Raw genomic sequence first — 20,146 nt, forward strand, 5'->3', positions numbered from 1 at the left:
CAAACACAGACAATGGACTTGGCGGAACTATCTATTGCAAATGAAGAGTATGTCACCAATGCCCGGGGAATTAAACGAGAAAGAGAAGACATGAATTTTGATGTTTGATTTTTTTTTTATGGTTTCCATAATGTTTTAATGACAAATGTGCATTTTTTCATTAGAACAAGTTATAATTCTTCGATTCAACAGATACTAAATTATTTGTTTAATATTTTTTATATTAGTTTGAAAATTTTGAGTTTTTATGGATATCAAAATTGATTATTGCTTAAGCTAGTTTTTAGATTCTTGGTAGTGTTTTTTTATACTATGTTTGTCATTCTTGAAGATGTTCTCTTTGTCGTAAATTTTGGACATATAGAGAAAAAGAACATCTTCCCCAATTCGTTTTTGGCACAGAAATATGATAATTTTAGCAAAACCAGGCGACAATGAGTGAAGATAGCCTCTTCATGACACCTCTGTCGGTTGAGCAGATAATACTCACTTCAAAGTAAGTGAGGGGGAACTGGGAGCTAGCTAAAACTACCTAAATATATAAATAGGTCTTGAAAAAAAATTCTTTCACTATTAGCTAACTCATACATGGGCACCCACATTTAGGATCAGGGAAGAGGCCAGTCCTCCCTCCTATCCCTTTTTAAGAATGTTGCCATTATCTGACAATGAGGTAGCCCTCTAAATTGGGGGTTCGTTTTATCACCAAATGAATAGTTATTGGACGTTTTATCTAACGTCTTTTGATCAGACGACTTCAAAGGGGGGAGAATTTGGAGGGGGCTAGCTATCATCCAATCTTTTTGGTTACTTAAAAAGGACACCAGAGCTTAGTATTTCCAATGAGCATTTCCAGGTGAGCCCTCTATCAATAGGCACATCCACGGGAAAGAAGCAAAACATAAAAACAACAACAAGTAAACATGCATTTATAATCTTTTTTCTGGCAAAAATACAAAATTCTACATTTTTATGAATAGGAGCTCAAAATCTCTACAGTAGGGTTCTCTGATATGCTGAATCTCATTAAGAAATTTTTTATTAAGATCCTTTGACGTTTTGGAGCTATTTACCCCTTTTTCAAAAATGAGGAAAATTTTCACAGGAATGTAACTTTTCCTGGGTAACATTAAACTTAGAGAACTATGCATATTTTAAATCAGCATTAAAGTTCAATTCTTTTGATGCATGTATTGTTATACAAAACTCTATTCTTATTTTTGGTTACTACTCAGCCACTTCTCTCTTTACTTATAGTTCTTTATCATGAACTATTTGATATATCCCAATCTTTCTTCAAAGTTGCTTTTATATTAATAAAATAACACAAAATCCTCGCCAGGCACGCATTCAATATTTTATTTTGGAGCAGGACAGGCATTAGTGAGTGGGCACAATCCCGAAAAATAGGAAATAATATATTGCAAAAACTAAAGAAATGTTGGTATCTGGGCAACCACTAACATGATCAACCCTTGCCATTCAAAGTCCCTGATGAACTAAGCGATCAGAAATTCTGCTATAAGGCTATTACCCATAAGACTCCAATGTTTTATTGTTATTTTTTTTCCAGAGGCAATTCATATCACAGAAGTAGTATCAACATTGGAGGGGCTCATTTTTTTTTCAGTGCAGTTCAGTTTATTAACATCAAAAATAAACGGAAAATAATAACTCTCTACCCCTACAAGGCTCCATGGCCCGTTACATAGGGGCTTTTTGATTGGAACTTGGAAGTTCTAGTGCCCTATTTAAGAATTTAAAGTGATTGAAGGGCAACCTGCCCCTACGCCCTTTTTTCCCTAATTGCATCCAATGAAAATTTTGAGATAGTCATTTTGTTAAAAATTATATTTTGGATAAAATATAGCTATTTATACAACACGCTCCCAGAGTTCGTACGAATCTGCCACTCGTTTGGTATGTTCATAAAGTATGTTAGAGATTTGCTAGCTAGTAAATAATTTTGTTTGTTTGTTTTTGTTTTTTCATTTCGGTTTCCCTCGGAGTTGATGTCTCTGGATTGAGTTGCATATTTAATTGAGTTAGTGAAATCATGTGCCACCCCCCACCTAGCTTGTCATTTTTGGGGATTATGAAGGTGGGCGACTCATCTTTGTTTTTGGATTTTCTTTATATATTTTTTTGTGTTGGTATTTTTTTTTCTGCCCTGTTCTTTCCCGGCCATGGAGCCTTGTGGGGGACATTGTCTTGAAGTAATTTTTGTTTATGAATTTTATTGTTAAATAAAGAACTCAGAAAATGGTGGATATAAGCAATAATTTGTTCGTGTTGTTTTCTGGCCAATCTTAGCATTTAATTTTTCTTATACAGCCTTATAACTATGATTTTTATTTGATAATAATGTGAAATGTCTTTGGCTTGTGGTTGTTGTTAAATTAAAAAAAAAGACACAAGTTTTTTTTACCACTGAAAGTAAGAAATGATATTAAAACTTAAAACGAACATAAAATATTACACATATCTTTTCAAAATATTTTCTTTCATTCATTTCAGTCGTTTGAAAATCGCTTAACTTGTGGCTTTCATCTTCATAAGAAAAGTTTCGTCTTCTTTGGCCGTTCTGTTACTATGCCTTACAAAATTAGTTCCGCAAATATAACATATTTAAGTTACACGGAGAATCTTTTCAAGGAGAAATTTGTGGTGAGGACAGGGATTTTCCCATGGAGGGGGAAATGGATTTCCCGAAACTATTTAGAAAACGATTACAACAGAATAAAAACAGGTTCTTTGAACTAAAGGTGAGAAGCAGCATTAAAGCTTAGAACCAACAGAAAATAATATTTATATGAGTGTGGTCGCCTCTCTTCAGCAGCTCGCTTTTACACTAAAGTTTTTTTTTTTAAATTTAAAAGAGGTTATTATTCTAACTAAAAGACTTTTGCGATTCAGAAGTCATTCTTAGACAACTGGAACTAAAATCAAACTTGGGCTATTATAAGGGCATTATTAGTTTAAAAAAGTAGAACTAATAGACAAATCTCGTTTTAATTATTCATATACGGTAAGCCAGAGTCAAAACCTGCATAAATTTAAAAATATTCAGAAATTAAATTAATTTTTTTTTTAATAAAAGTTTTTTATTGTTTTAAAAATAGAGATGTGAGAAAGAGTCAAACTTGTAGAGGTGGAATTTTTTCCTCTGAAATATCCAAAAACGCAATCCTTAATGAAACTACCAAAAAATGGAATTTGAAGGGAAAAATCCCTCCCCAATTGGTTCTTAATCTTTTTTTCCTTAAAACTAGAACATTATACATATAATATATATATAAATATATATATATATATATATATATATATATATATATATATATATATATATATATATATATATATATATATATATATATATATATATATATATATATATATATATATATCTATATATATAAAAATAAGTTGTCTGTGGATCTGTGGATCGTGGATCAGGTGACGTCACCTGAAAAAACTGGATCAGGTGACGTCAAAACTGAAAAAACTAAAAAAAGGCAAAAACTACAAAAAAAACTAAAAACTAATAAAAAAATAAAAAAGCTAAAAAACTAAAAAAACTAAAAAAAAGGCAAAAACTACAAAAAAAACTAAAAACTAATAAAAAAGCTAAAAAAACTAAAAAAACTAAAAAAAGGCAAAAACTACAAAAAAAACTAAAAACTAATAAAAAAAATAAAAAAGCTAAAAAACTAAAAAAAACTAAAAAAACTAAAAAAAGGTAAAAAACTAAAAAAACTAAAAACTAAAAAAAACTAAAAAAAAAGGAAAAAACTGAAAAATAAGCTAAAATAAAGGTAAAAACCAATAAAAAACTATAAAAAACTGAAAAAACTAAAAAAAGGCAAAAACTACAAAAAAAACTAAAAACTAATAAAAAAAGTAAAAAAGCTAAAAAACTAAAAAAAAGGTAAAAAACTAAAAAAAATAAAAAATAAAAAAAAACTAAAAAAAAGGAAAAACCTGAAAAATAAGCTAAAATAAAGGTAAAAACCAATAAAAAACTAAAAAGAAAAAAAGGAAAAAACTAAAAAAAAATTTCATCTAAAAAACTAAAAAAGGTAAAAACTAAAAGAACTAAAAAAGAAAAAAATAAATGACGACACTCAAAGAGAAAGCGACCAGGACAAAAGGAATGTTCGATTAGCAATCAACAAAGCACCGGGACACAGGGAGTATAAATGACGACCAGGACATAAGTAAAAAAAAAACTAAGAAAACTAAAAAGAAGGTAAAAACTACAAAAAACTAAAAAGAAAAAAAACTAAAAACTAATAAAAAAACTAAAAAATCTAAAAATCTAAATAAACTAAAAAAGAAAAAAAAGGAAAAAAATAAAGGAGAAAAACAAAACTAAAAAACGAATGTATATACAGACCGGGACACCGGGATACAAATGACGACCGGGACACAGGGAATATAAATGACGACCGGGACACAGGGACACAACTACAACGGGGACACCGGGGGAAACAGGGGGATATAAATGACGACCGGGACACCGGGACAGGGAATGGTCGATTAGCAATCACCATCAACAAAGCTCAAGGGCAATCATTAGAATCATGAGGTATAGATCTGAATACAGATTGTTTTCCCATGGACCATTATATGTTGCATGTTCAAGAGTCGGTAAACCTGACAATCTATTTATATGCAAAGACAATGGGACAGCAAAGAATGTTGTATATTCGCAAGTTTTACGTAGTTAAAACCATATATGTATATATATATATATATATATATATATATATATATATATATATATATATATCTATATTCACAGGTGGGACATAGGGACACAACTACAATGGCGCGTAACTATTATGGCGCGTAACGACTTACGCGCGCGGGGGGGGCTTGGGGGGGGGGGGCGAAGCGCCCCCACCAACTAGGTGTTGGGGTGGCGCGAACCGCCACCCCAACAGCTAGTATATATATATATATATATTTATATACTGCTCTTTACGCTAAAGTTTTTTAACTGTTTAAAAAGAAGAGTTGAGAGAAAGAGTCAAACTTTAGCGTAAAGAACGGGGCGTTAATGAGGAAGCAGCCCCTTTCATATACGAAGTAATTTCTGTTCGTTTTAAGTTTAAATGTCGCTCCTTACTTTCAGTTAAAAAAAACTTTTTTTTTATTTAATTCTGTATAAAAATCGTCTCTCTAAAATGTATATAATAATAATAATTTATTTTTAACCCACATCATAACAAGTTATGGCACTTGTGGAGTAACAAAAAGAAAAAAAAATGAAAACACTACAAGTAAAATACTCTACAAATAGAAAAAACATTACGCTACAATGAGATTAACCGAACAGACGGACCAAAGGATGATGAGGCGATAAACGATAAAAAGCTGATTCTGACAACCTTCCATACATGAGGGCCAACTTTGCACTTATATCAGGGACATCAAACTTGCGAATTATCTTCCTATTGCTATACCAATGGGAGAGATAAAGTAAAAATTTACAATATCTGAAATAAAAAATCCAAATCTGATTAACATCTTTTTTCTTTAGAAGGGGATAAAGACCAGAAAGATAAAGGACAGAATGATCACAAAATGTAGCATATAGTCTACCGAGTGCACGTCTATTATACTTCCCTCGATTAGCAACTATCTTAGAATAACCCGTTTGAATTTTCTTTTGAACATCACGAACAGTGCACTGCCGTAGGCAAGAAGTTGAATTCGTAACAGTAATACCCAACCACCGAAAGGTGGAAACAAAGGGTATTGAAAAACCGCGACAAGCTAAGGGAGCATTAGAGGAAGTCGGACCATTAAAAACTAGAAATTCACATTTCTCAACACTAAGGGAAAGACCAATATTAGAAAATAGACGTGAAACTTTTGAGACCATAATCGAGAGACCTTGCTTATTTTTACACAAAAGTAAAAGGTCATCTGCATAAGCAAGATAAGAAACATCTGAGAGTCCAATAAAATAATTTGATCTAATTTCATCTAAAATACCAGAAATGCACATTTTGAATATACTAGGTGATAAAACCCCTCCCTGCTTGACACCTCGACATAAACGGACAAACGGAGATCCAGATTTATTAATTCGGAGAAAAGAATTCTCATACCAAAAACAAAGAAGAAAAATGACTGAAAGATTTACACCATTATTAAAAAGGAAAAAAATAAATGACGACACTCAAAGAGAAAGCGACCAGGACAAAAGGAATGTTCGATTAGCAATCAACAAAGCACCGGGACACAGGGAGTATAAATGACGACCAGGACATAAGTAAAAAAAAAAACTAACAAAACTAAAAAGAAGGTAAAAACTACAAAAAACTAAAAAGAAAAAAAAACTAAAAACTAATAAAAAAACTAAAAAATCTAAAAATCTAAATAAACTAAAAAAGAAAAAAAAAGTAAAAAAATAAAGGAGAAAAACAAAACTAAAAAACGAATGTATATACAGACCGGGACACCGGGATACAAATGACGACCGGGACACAGGGAATATAAATGACGACCGGGACACAGGGACACAACTACAACGGGGACACCGGGGGAAACAGGGGGATATAAATGACGACCGGGACACCGGGACAGGGAATGGTCGATTAGCAATCACCATCAACAAAGCTCAAGGGCAATCATTAGAATCATGAGGTATAGATCTGAATACAGATTGTTTTCCCATGGACCATTATATGTTGCATGTTCAAGAGTCGGTAAACCTGACAATCTATTTATATGCAAAGACAATGGGACAGCAAAGAATGTTGTATATTCGCAAGTTTTACGTAGTTAAAACCATATATGTATATATATATATATATATATATATATATATATATATATATATATATATATATATATATATATATATATATCTATATTCACAGGTGGGACATAGGGACACAACTACAATGGCGCGTAACTATTATGGCGCGTAACGACTTACGCACGCGGGGGGGCTTGGGGGGGGGGGGGCGAAGCGCCCCCACCAACTAGGTGTTGGGGTGGCGCGAACCGCCACCCCAACAGCTAGTATATATATATATATATATATATATATTTATATACTGCTCTTTACGCTAAAGTTTTTTAACTGTTTAAAAAGAAGAGTTGAGAGAAAGAGTCAAACTTTAGCGTAAAGAACGGGGCGTTAATGAGGAAGCAGCCCCTTTCATATACGAAGTAATTTCTGTTCGTTTTAAGTTTAAATGTCGCTCCTTACTTTCAGTTAAAAAAAACTTTTTTTTTATTTAATTCTGTATAAAAATCGTCTCTCTAAAATGTATATAATAATAATAATTTATTTTTAACCCACATCATAACAAGTTATGGCACTTGTGGAGTAACAAAAAGAAAAAAAAATGAAAACACTACAAGTAAAATACTCTACAAATAGAAAAAACATTACGCTACAATGAGATTAACCGAACAGACGGACCAAAGGATGATGAGGCGATAAACGATAAAAAGCTGATTCTGACAACCTTCCATACATGAGGGCCAACTTTGCACTTATATCAGGGACATCAAACTTGCGAATTATCTTCCTATTGCTATACCAATGGGAGAGATAAAGTAAAAATTTACAATATCTGAAATAAAAAATCCAAATCTGATTAACATCTTTTTTCTTTAGAAGGGGATAAAGACCAGAAAGATAAAGGACAGAATGATCACAAAATGTAGCATATAGTCTACCGAGTGCACGTCTATTATACTTCCCTCGATTAGCAACTATCTTAGAATAACCCGTTTGAATTTTCTTTTGAACATCACGAACAGTGCACTGCCGTAGGCAAGAAGTTGAATTCGTAACAGTAATACCCAACCACCGAAAGGTGGAAACAAAGGGTATTGAAAAACCGCGACAAGCTAAGGGAGCATTAGAGGAAGTCGGACCATTAAAAACTAGAAATTCACATTTCTCAACACTAAGGGAAAGACCGATATTAGAAAATAGACGTGAAACTTTTGAGACCATAATCGAGAGACCTTGCTTATTTTTACACAAAAGTAAAAGGTCATCTGCATAAGCAAGATAAGAAACATCTGAGAGTCCAATAAAATAATTTGATCTAATTTCATCTAAAATACCAGAAATGCACATTTTGAATATACAGGTGATAAAACCCCTCCCTGCTTGACACCTCGACATAAACGGACAAACGGAGATCCAGATTTATTAATTCGGAGAAAAGAATTCTCATACCAAAAACAAAGAAGAAAAATGACTGAAAGATTTACACCATTATTAAAAAGGAAAAAAAAAGCTTGACAGTGAACTACATTGTCAAAAGCTTTAGAAAGGTCCAAAGTACACATATAAAGTGGCGACCCCTCAGCCATGCTATTCTTAAGGGTGAAGAAAGAACACGGTGTGCATGTTGACAACCAATACCAGCTTGAAACCCGAATTGAGTCGATCCAAAATTTATATTTTCATTTAAATGAGGAATTAAAATATATTCAAGGATTTTACTCAAGTTACACGTAGTGGTTATAGGGCGATAAGATGAACATTGAGAAGGGAGTTTTCCCCGCTTTAGAATTGAGGTGACATTTCCACAAAGAAAGTTATCCGGAACCAGAGAAGATGCTAACACATTTGGAACAACAACTGCAAATGAAATAAAAGAACAACACACTTTGGATTTATATTATTTACACTAATACCATCAATATCAATGGATGAAGATTTCAGTTGCTTAATTGCATTTTCAACAGCAGTTATTGATACTGGAATAATATGGCCCTGATGAAGCGAAGGCGGTAGAATTTTAGAAAGTAACCGAGAATAATGTGACTGCACAAAAAAATTAATTTTTGAAAAAATTCCCGAATAGTAAACATACCAAGTTGAACTAGAAATCGAATCACTATTATAAAGATCACTTTTATCCAGCTTCTCAGAATTGATCAATTTAGACCAACCCTTTTTAGAGGCTGGAAATTCCATACCCTTATAACGAATAGATTTAAGGTAATTTTTATAATCATTCTTTGTTTTCTGCTTTATATCCGCAACAGACCCCGTTATAGGTCTACCACAATCAACCCAAATTCGAAGCCAAAGTTTTGCCTTATTTTTAAAATTCTTTAATTCAGGATCGACAGCCCATATAGATTTCCGTGTTTTTATACGAATAGGTTCCTGGAGAACCGCAATTTTTCCAGCTTCTTTCATACATCTAATTATATCATCATAATATATATCAAGATCACGCTTACTACCCTTTACTTGCAATTGGAGTAGATGATAAGGCACACGAATACAATTAAGCAGTGTAGATAAAGACAATATATATAAAGCAATATCGGCTTTTTACCAATTACTACATTTAAACCATTTAGAATTCCCAATAGGGGCAACATTGCAAAGGTTGCGTTTCAGTTCAGTAGTAAATGAAAGGGATAGAAGGTCAATGTCATCAGACAAGGGCGGCCACACGTGGTAACAGCATCAGAAGTAAAAACCGAATGAACAGAGCTTCGATGAAGGAAAGTTCTGCTAGAGGCAGTTAAGGTCAATCTCCTAGGTTGAAAGCAAATTCTATTTCCAATAACATTGAAATACGTTACGAGATTTCCTCCTTTCTCATTGGCTTAATTGCTCCTTGAGGGTTGTATCAGAATATCTAAAGACTGTTGACTTTCCCTGAACATTAAGACCGGATTTAAAGGAAATTTAGATTTTTCACATGTCTAATTGGTAACAGCTGACCATTTTAATTTGGTTGATTACAAGTCAGATAACAGTTTAGCATTTGAATTTTCACGATGGGCAGAAAAAAAAATACAAAAACAAAAAAGGGACGGGAAAACCTGAGACATTAGTAAGTTCTATCTCAACGTTATAGTAGAATGTATTACTTTTATTCATTTACAAGTTACTATTTCAAACAGTTCGTGGTAACAAACTGTAGTAAGAAGCGACTAGGCTCAATAGTGACCAAAACTCTAAAAAACAAAGTTTTGATACAAATAGTTACATCAAAAGAATTGCATTTTAATGCTAATTTTAAATATATAAGTTTCATCAAGTGTAGTCTTACCGGTCAAAAGTTACGAGCCTGAGAAAATGTGCCTTATTTTAGAAAATAGGCGGAAATACCCTCTAAAAGTCACAAAATCTTAAAAAAATCACACCATCAGAGTCAGCATATCCGAGAAACCTACTGTAGAAGTTTCAAGCCCCTATCATAAAAATGGTGGAATTTTGTATTTTTGATAACGGGTGCGTATTTTTTTGTTTTTTTTTTTGTTTTTTTCCTTAGGGGTGATCGTATCGACCTAGTTGTCCTAGAATGTCGCAAGATGGTTCATTCTAACGTAAATTAAAAGTTATAGTGTCCTTTTTAAGTGACCAAAAAATCGGAGGGCACCGAGACCCCCTCCTACACACATTTTTCTCCAAGGTCACCGGATCAAAATTTTGAGATAGCCATTGTGTTTAACTTAGTCAAAAACCTAATAACTATGTCTTTAGGGATGACTAAATCCACCACAGTTCCCGGGGGAGGGGCGGCAACTTATAAACTTTGACCATTGTTAACACATAATAGTTGTTAATTATGAAGTGTACAGACGTTTCGGGGGGACTTTTTTTGTGTTGGGTTTAGGGTGGGTTGGGGGGGGGGCAAGTTGAGTGGGAGGATCTTTCCATGCCGGAATTTTTCATGAGGGAAGAGAATTTCCATGAAGGGGTCGTAGGATTTTCTAGCATCATTTACAAAAAGACAATGAGAAAATTATTTTTTTTTCAACTGGAAGTAATGATCAACATTAAAACTTAAAACGAACATAAAATATTACTTATATAAGGGGGTTCATCTCTTCCACAATACCTTGCTCTTTACGCTAAAGTATTTTATATAACTCTAACTAGTTATTCTACGGCCTTTGTTATTCAAGGGTCATTCTGAAAGATTTGGGACAAAATTCAAGATTTATTGTAAAGAACGAGGTATTGACGAGGGGGCAAACGCCCTCACAATAAAAATATACAATTATATAAGTTCGTTGCATAAGCTAATTCGTAAGGTACGAATGTATATTACTAACAAAAACGTTTGTAAAAAAATAAAACAAATCTAGTTGTATTTTTAAGTAACCAAAAATTGGGAGGTAACTAGGCCTCCTCTCCCATCCTCTTTTTTTTAGCGAAATCGTCCGATCAAAACTATGAGAAAACCATTTAGCTTGTAATTAACATAAAAATTGCTTCTCCAGACTAAACATCCGTATGATATATGGGTAGATTATTGCAAAATATATCGTGCGAAGAGTATGTTCCGGCACAATATGCTTCAATCTTTTGAGGATGCCAACTCCAAGTGCAACTTTGGTGGAGATAATGTCGCTATGATGCTTCTACGATAGATTAGAATCAATATGGAAGCCGAGGTACCGCAGTGATATAGCTTGTAAAATAGGTTTTTCACCAAATAGAACTTTACTGAATACATCAACAGAATCACCCACTCCACAGAATGTCAGTAAAAATTTTTCTTTACTTTCACACACAGCAAACTTAAACTTGTAAACATCTCTAATCTTTTGAGAGTAATATGAGCTTTAGCTATTAAATTATCTGCAGATTTTGCAAATTTTGTTAGAAATAATGTTAGTAATATTTGTATCCTTTAGATAAACGTGCATCATGTTCACGTAAACTAAATAAAGTAAAGGGCCCAGCACAGACATTTTGCTATTTATAACATTAGATATCGTCGTATGAGTTTCTACACCAGGTAACTACTTTAACCCATGAAATACAAGGCTATCAAGCATGGACTCTTGATCATAATTATCAAGCTTTTTTTCTATTCGACCAATTCTCTCCTACAAATTTTCAGTTTGAAATCTCAGACTACCTAGTAGAGCCTGCTCAATTTTTGCAAACTATGGATTAAACTCGAGCGTGGTTGAATCATAAACCTGGCTGATTATCAGTTCAGTACCTTCTTTTTTCAGTGAATTTGGATCATTGAACTTTTCAGTAACTGAAAGTAAATGAAAGTAAGGAGCAACATTAAAACTTAAAACGAACAGAAATTACTCCGTATATGATAGAGGCTTTTCCTCCTAACGCCCCGCTCTTTACGCTAAAGTTTGACTCTTTCTATTAACTTTATTTTTAAAACAGTAAGAAACTTTAGCGTAAAGAGTGGGGCGTTGAGGAGGAAAAGCCCCTTTCATATGCGGAGTAATTTCTGTTCGTTTTAAGCTTTAATGTTGCTCCTTACTTTCATTTAAAAAAGCTTGTTTTTTTTATTTAATTTCTGGACGTTTTTGAATTAATGCATGTTTTGATCTTGGCTCTCCGCACATAATAATTAAAGCGAAATTTGCATATGAATTAATTGCAATTAATCGGAATATTTTGAGAAAAAGGAGCGAGGGAGGAGGCCTAGTTGCACTCCAAGTTTTTGATCACTTAAAAAAGCTTTTAATTTTTTACAAACGTTTTCATTGGCAAAAAATATACGTACTTACGAATGAACTTACGTAACGAACTTCTATATCCGTATGTTTTTATTGCGTATATGAGGGGGTTCAACCCTGGTCGATACCTCGCTCTTTACATTAAAGCTTAGATTTTGTCCCAATTCCTTAAGAATGACCTCTGAATCACAAAGACCGTAGAATAAATAGTTGAAATTACTAAAAATACTTTAGCGTAAAGAGTGAGGTATAACGAGAAGGTAAACCCCTGATATACATAATAATTTTTGTTCGTTTTAAGTTTTAATGTTGCTCCTTACTTTGAGTAGAAACAAACTTTTCATATTTATTTTTTCATTGTTTTTTCAAATAATGCTCGAAAATCCTGCGCCACCTTAATTGAAATTCACTTCCCCCATGAGAGGTTTCTCCATGGAAATATCCTCCCATGTAACCCTCCCCCCTCAAATCCCCCCTAAACCAAAAAAAATCCCCCTGAAAATATCTGTACACTTCCCAGTAACCATTGCTATATGTAAACACAGGTCAAAGTTTGTGACTTGCAGCCCCTCCCACGGGGACTGCGGGGGAGTGAGACGTCCCTAAATACATAGTTATTAGGTTTTTCGACGATGGTGAATAGAATGGCTATCGCAGAATTTTGATCCGGTGACTTTTGGGAAAAAATGAGTGTGGGAGGGGGAGTAGGTGCCCTCCAATTTTTTTGGTCACTTAAAAAGGGCACTAGAACTTTTAATTTCCATAAGAATTAGCCTTCTTGCGACATTCTAGGACCACTCAGTCGATAAGATCACCCCTGGAAAAAAAAAGGAAAAACAAACAAAAAAAAACAAAACAAATAAACACGCATCCGTGATCTGTCTTCTGGCAAAAAAATGCGAAATTTCACATTTTTGTAGATAGGAGCTTGAAACTTCTACTCTATGGTTCTTTGATACGCTGAATCTGATGGTGTTAAGATTGTAAGACTTTTAGGGGGTGTTTCCCCCTATTTTCTAAAATGAGGCAAATTTTCTCAGGCTCGTAACTTTCGATGGGTATAACTGGTCTTGATGAAACTTATATATTTAAAATCAGCATTAAAATGCGATTCTTTCGATGTAACTATTGGTATCAAAATTCCATTTTTTAGAGTTTCGGTTACTATTGAGCCGGGTCGCTCCTTACTACAGTTCGTTACCACGCAACTGTTTGATTGGTTATATTTTCCAGCAGATGACTTCTTATTTTCTCCAGCTGGGCTTCAGTTGTAGCTAATTGTTCGTAAATCAGGGCGATACTTGAAGACACCGAGTTAGACCCTAATTTATCTCTTGCTTCCAGGGCTTAAAAGGTCTTAGAAAAAGTTTCGTAAATTTCTGTGGTATTAGTAAGTTTTTGTGGCACTTTGTATTTACAAAGTGACATATAGTGATCGTAAATTCTGTCAGTCTGTCTGTCTGTCTTTCCCTGTTTTGCTAGTTTAGTCACTTCCAGATAAGCTAGGACGATGAAATTTGGCAGGCGTATCAGGAACCTGACTAGATTAAATTAGAAATAGTCATTTTCCCAATTCGATCATCTGTGGGGAGTGGGGAGACGGTTAATTCAGAAAAAAAGACCGGTTTGAAACTTGGTGGAAAAAATGAGAACAAATCCTAGATACGTGATTGACATATTCGGAATGGGTCCGCTCTCTTTGGAGAAGTAGGGAGGGGGGTTAATTGTGAAAAATGAGAAAAATCTGTACCTGACAAGATTAAATTAGAAATAATCATTTATCCGACTCGACCGTCTGTAGGGGGGAGTGGAGGGACGGTTAATTCGAAAAAATGAGGTATTTTTAAGTTACGAAGGAGTGATCGAATCTTAATGAAATCTCATATTTAGAAGGATCTTGCAACTCAGATCTTTTATTTTAGATCTGACTGAATCCAGTTTCATTGGGGGGAGTTGTGGGGGCGGGACCAGAAATCTTGGAAAACGCTCAGAGTGAAGAGGTCAGGATGAAATTTGGTGGGAAGAATAAGCACACATCCAAGATACGTAACCGCCGTAACTGGACCAGATCCGCACTCTTTGGGAGAGTTGGGGGGAGGGTAACTTGGAAAAATTAGAAAAATGAGGTATTTGTAATTTATGGACGGGTGATAAGATCTTAATGAAACTTTATATTTAGTAGGATCTTGTGCTTCAGCACTCTTGTTACAAACCCTGACAAGATCTGGTGACAGTGGCCAGAGGCGGAGGGGGGAAACCAAAAATCTTGGAAAATGATTAGAGTGAAGATATCGGGATAAAACTTGGTGGGTAGAATAAGCAAATATCGTAGATACGTGATTGACGTAACTGGACGGATCCACTCTCTTTGGGGGAGTTGGGGGGGAAGGGTTAATTCCGACAAATTAGAAAAAATGAGGTATTTTTAACTTAGGAAAGAGTCATCAGATATCAATGAAATTTGATGTTTGGAAGGATATCGTGTCTCATAGCTCTTATTTTGAATTCCGAACGGATCCGGTGATATTGGGGGGAAACTGGAAGGGGGAACCAAAAATTATGGGAAACGCATAGAGTGGGGGGATTGGAATGAAACTTGGTGGTAAAAACCATCGTAAGTCCTAGATATGAGATTGACGCAACTGGAACGGATCTGCTCTCTTCGGGAGAGTTGGGAGGAGGAGGGTTAATTCTGAAAAATAAAAAAAATAAGGTATTTTCAACTTACGAAGGAGAGATTGGACCTTATTGAAATTTGATATTTCCAAGGATAGCATGTCTCAGAAAACGCTTAGAGTATAGGGGTCGTGATGAAACTTGATGGTAAAAATAAGCACAAGTCCTAGAAACGGGATTGACATAGCCGGAACGGATCTGCTCTCTTTAGGGGAGTTGGGGAGAGGGGGAGGGTTAATTCTAAAAAAAATACACAAAATTAGGTGTTTTAACTTATGAAAGAGCGATCGTACCTTAATGAAATTTCATATTTAGAAGGACCTCGAAACCCAGATCTCCCATTTTAAATCCCTACCAGATCCAGTGTCATTAGGGGGGGGGGGAATATTGGAAAACGCTTAAAGTGGAGAGATCAGGATGAAACTTGGTGGAACGAATAAGCACACGTCCAAGATAGGTGACTGACATAACCGGCTCGGATCTGCTCTCTTTGGTGGAGTGGGGGGGGGGGAGTAATTCGGTAAAATTATAAAAAATGAGGTATTTGTAACTTCCGAACGGGTGTTCAGATCTTAATGAAATTTGATATCTAGAAGGATCTTGTGCTTTAAAACTCTCATTTTAAATCCCGACCCGATCCGATGACATTGAAGGGAGCTGGAGGGGGGAAACCGGAATTCTTGGAAAACGTGAAAATCGAGGTATCTTACAAATGGGTAATAGGATCTTAATGAAACTTAATATATAGAAGAATCTTATGTCTCAGATAATCCATTTTCAATTCGAATTGGATCCAAGGATATAGAGGGTTGGAGGGAAAAACAGAAACCTTGGAAACCGGAAATCTTGGAAAACGCTTAGAGTGGAGAGATCGGAATGAAACTTGATGGGAAGAATAAGCACAAGCTTTAGATACGAGATTGACATTATTGGTATGGATCCGTTCTCTTTGGGGGAGCTGGAAGTTGTTAATTTGGAAAAATTAGAAAAATTGAAGTGTTTTTAACTTAAGAATGGGTGACCGGATCTTAATAAAATCTGATAATTAAAAAAAACTCATGTCTCAAAGCTCTTCTTTTAAATACCGACCAGATCTATTGACATTGGGGGGGGGGGAGTTGGAGGGGGGAAACCAGAAAACTTGGAAAACTCTTATAAACGCCGTAGATACGTAATTGACGTAACCGGACTGGATCCGCTTTCCTTGGGGGACTTAGGTGGTGTGGTTCAGTGCTTTGGTGATTTTGGTGCTTTCGGACGTGCTAGGACGATGAAAATTGGTAGGCATGTCAGGGAGCTGCACTAATTGACTCTTTACAGTTGTTTTCCCCGATTTGACCATCTTGGGGGCTGAAGGGAGAGGAAAAATTAGAAAAATTGAGGTATTTTTAACTTACAAATGGGCGATCGGATCTTAATGAATTTTGATATTTAGAAGGACCTCGTGTCTCAGAGCTCTTGTTTTAAATCCCGACCGGCATTAAGCCTTTGATTTTTCTTTTAAAGCAAGCTATTGATTCTTAGAATTTTACTAGAGCTCATATCACATGAGCTCTTGGCTCTTGGCTCCTCTTGAGCTCGTCACAAGTGCCATATGAGCTCTTAGCTCTTGTTTTGACGAATAGTATATAAATATAAGTAGATCCAAAAAATTTATTAAATACCCCTAAGAGGTTTCCTTCCTCCCTTACCTGTATTTATGACCCCAGGGCAAGATTGCCCAATGTTTATTATGTACCTTCAGGAACATATGACTTTAACTCCGTAAAGCAAAGTATATGATTACCGCGGTTCCAAACCGGGGTAATCAGTCATTTATGAACGAGCCTATAAATCGTCAACTATATGAGATGTTGGGGAAAAACCAAAATATTCTAAGATACGGCACTATTGGGAATAAAATGAGATCCCGTGGAACTAAAATGGACGAATATCCTACAACTTTAGATAAAAAAAAAATAATGTTCGTATATTTTATAGGCGTTTCTTTACTTTTAAGAGCCAATAATGTTTAAAATAATGTGTTTTAAAGAATAACGTTCTTTTTTTAAAATAATATTCATACATTTTATAGGCCTAAAATCGCTATTTCTTTACCTTTAAAGGCCGATAATGTTTAAAATAATGTGTTTTTAAGAATAATGTTCTTTTTAAGAATAACTTTCTTTTTAAAAATAATGTTCATACATTTTAAAGGCCTACAATCAGTGTTTCTTTACTTTTAAAGGCCAATAATGTTTAAAATAATGTGTCTTTAAGAATATTGTTCTTTTTAAAAATAAAGTACATACACTTTATAGGCGTACAATCGGTGTTTCTTTACTTTTCAAGGCCAATAATGTTTAAAATGATGTGTTTTTTAGAATAATGTTCTTTTTAAGAATAAAGTTCTTTTTAAAAATAACGTTCATACATTTTATAGGTCTACAATCGGTGTTTCTTTACTTTTAAAGGCCAATAATGTTTAAAATGATTTGTTTTTAAGAATAATGTTCTTTTTAAAAATAATGTTCATACATTTTATAGGTCTACAATCGGTGTTTCTTTACTTTTAAAGGCCAATAATGTTTAAAATGATATGTTTTTAAGAATGATGTTCTTTTTAAAAATAATGTTCATACATTTTATAGGCCTACAATCGGTGTTTCTTTACTTTTAAAGGCCAATAATTTTATCTGCTTTGTAACAGCTGTGTAACCTAACAAATTCCCATTCGTATGAGGTGTTAAAAATGATATTGCCTCAAGGTGTTGTTGCCAATTTTACATGTTTTCAACTTCCTTTTAAATCTGGTCGTAATAATAAGGAGATGTCAACATTCTTAATGATATTCTGGCAAACCCCTTAAGGCTAATGGTCTTAATTTGTGTCCAATGCTATTTCTCCTATGATAGAAAATCATGAATAACTTCTGCGATTTTGGTGATTTTGAACTGATTTTTTTTTTGATGACTCTCGAGTTAAAAAGGAAAAAAATGTTGGTTTCACTTTTTCTGTATATGCTTTACCTATTGTGCAAAAAAAAGAAATCAAGTTATTTTAGTTTGGTGAATAAAAATTTAGTGGATGGGAAATGACAGTAGATTTTTTTTTTAGTTCATCCTGCCAGTATTTAAAAAAAATGTTGGTTGCAGAATTGTTATATTTTTATTTTTAACGGTGCAAAAAATAATTTTTAATTTTCAACATTTTTCTTGCTAGAAGGTATGAAGTTGGCTCCAGAGGGTAGAATTTTGGATCATATGTAGATTTTATAATCTACAACCATTACAGAAAATTTCTGATGTCTATCATAATTAGTTTGAAAGCAAAATCAGAAAAATACAATTTCAAAATGTGCTTACTTTTTACTTATTTTACCCCTGTTTCCGGCTTAATAGCGTTGTTCATCAGCCAATAGAAAAAAAGGCGGGATTCTTATCCAATTTTAGGCATTACGCCTCCAAGGCATTGTGTCTCTGATTAGTTGACTTGTCAACTGAAGTCAATAAGACATTTGAGATATGAGGAAGAAAATTATCAACAAAAGGTGGCTGAATTTAAAATACCGGTAAGTAAAAATTACATATACAAGTTTCATTCCCTCTTGTCCATTAAATAAAAAAAAACAAGTTTTTTTTAACTGCATGTAAGGAGCGACATTAAAACGAACAAAAATTATTCCGTTTATGAAAGGGGGTAGTCCCTCAATGTCCCGCTCTCTACGCTAAAGTTTGACTCTTTCTCACAACTATACTTTTTAAAACAATAAGAAACTTTAGCGTAAAGAGCGAGGCGTTGAGGAGGGGACTACCCCTTTCATATACGGAATAATTTCTGTTCGTTTTAAGTTTTAATGACGCTCCTTACTTGAAGTTAAAAAAAACTGTTTTTTTTATGTAATTTCTGAACGTTTTTAAATTAATGCATGTTTTGATTTGGCTAACCACACAACGAAATTTGCATATCTTTTTTTGTCTAAATGGCTTTCTCATATTTTCGTTCTGACGATTTTGAAGAAAATGGGGTGGGGGAGGAGGTCTAGTTGCCCTCCAATTTTTGGTAACTTATAAAAGCACCTAGAACTTTGTATATTTGTATTACATATATGAGGGGGTTTGCCCTTTCGTCAATACCTCGCTCTTTACACTAAAGCTTAAATTTTCTCCCGGTTCTTTAAGAATGACCCTAGAATCACCAAGTCCGTAGAATATATAGTTGAAATTACTTTAACGGAAAGAGCGAGGTATTTAGGAGGAGATGAACCCCTCATATGCGTAATAATTTCTGTTCGTTTTATGTTTTAATGCTGCTCCTTACTTTCAGTTGAAAAACTTCTTCATTATTATTTTTTCAGTGTTTTTTTTAATAATGCTAGAAAATCCTATGCCCGTTCATTGAATTTCTTTTCCCCCGTGACAAATTCCTCTAAGTAAAGATCCCTCAACGTAGCTCCCTCCCCTCTACCCCCCCCCCTCAGCCAAAACCCCTCAACCGTTGACTTTTAATTAAAAGGAATAGTTGTGGGAAAAGTCAAGTCATGGCCAATTGTAGAAAAAGCCAAGACAGATTGTCCAATTAAGTGGGCATCAGGTCAAGGTAAACACTGATCAAAGTTTATAACTTGTAGCCCCTCCCCCGGGACCTATGGGGGAGTAAGTCGTCCCCAAAGACATCTTATTATGTTTTTTGACTATGCTTAAGAAAATGGCTATCTCAAAATTTTGATCTGTTGACTTTGAGAAAAAAAATGAAAGTGGGAGGGGGCCTAGGTGCCCTCCAATTTTTGGTCGCTTAAAAAGGGCACTGGAACTTTTCATTTTCATTAAAATGAGCCCTCTTGCGACACCCTAGGACCAATGGGTCGATACAATCACCCCTGGAAAAAGAAAACAAAAAACAAATAAACACGCACTCTTGTTCAGTCTTCTGGCAAAACAATTCTATGACTTTTAGGGCGTGTTTCCCCCTTTTTTCCAAAATAAGACAAATTTTCTCAGGCTCTTATCTTTTGATGGGTAGGACTAAATTTAATTAAAAT

Source organism: Artemia franciscana, chromosome 19, assembly GCF_032884065.1.
Source record: "Artemia franciscana chromosome 19, ASM3288406v1, whole genome shotgun sequence".
NCBI lineage: Eukaryota > Metazoa > Arthropoda > Branchiopoda > Anostraca > Artemiidae > Artemia > Artemia franciscana.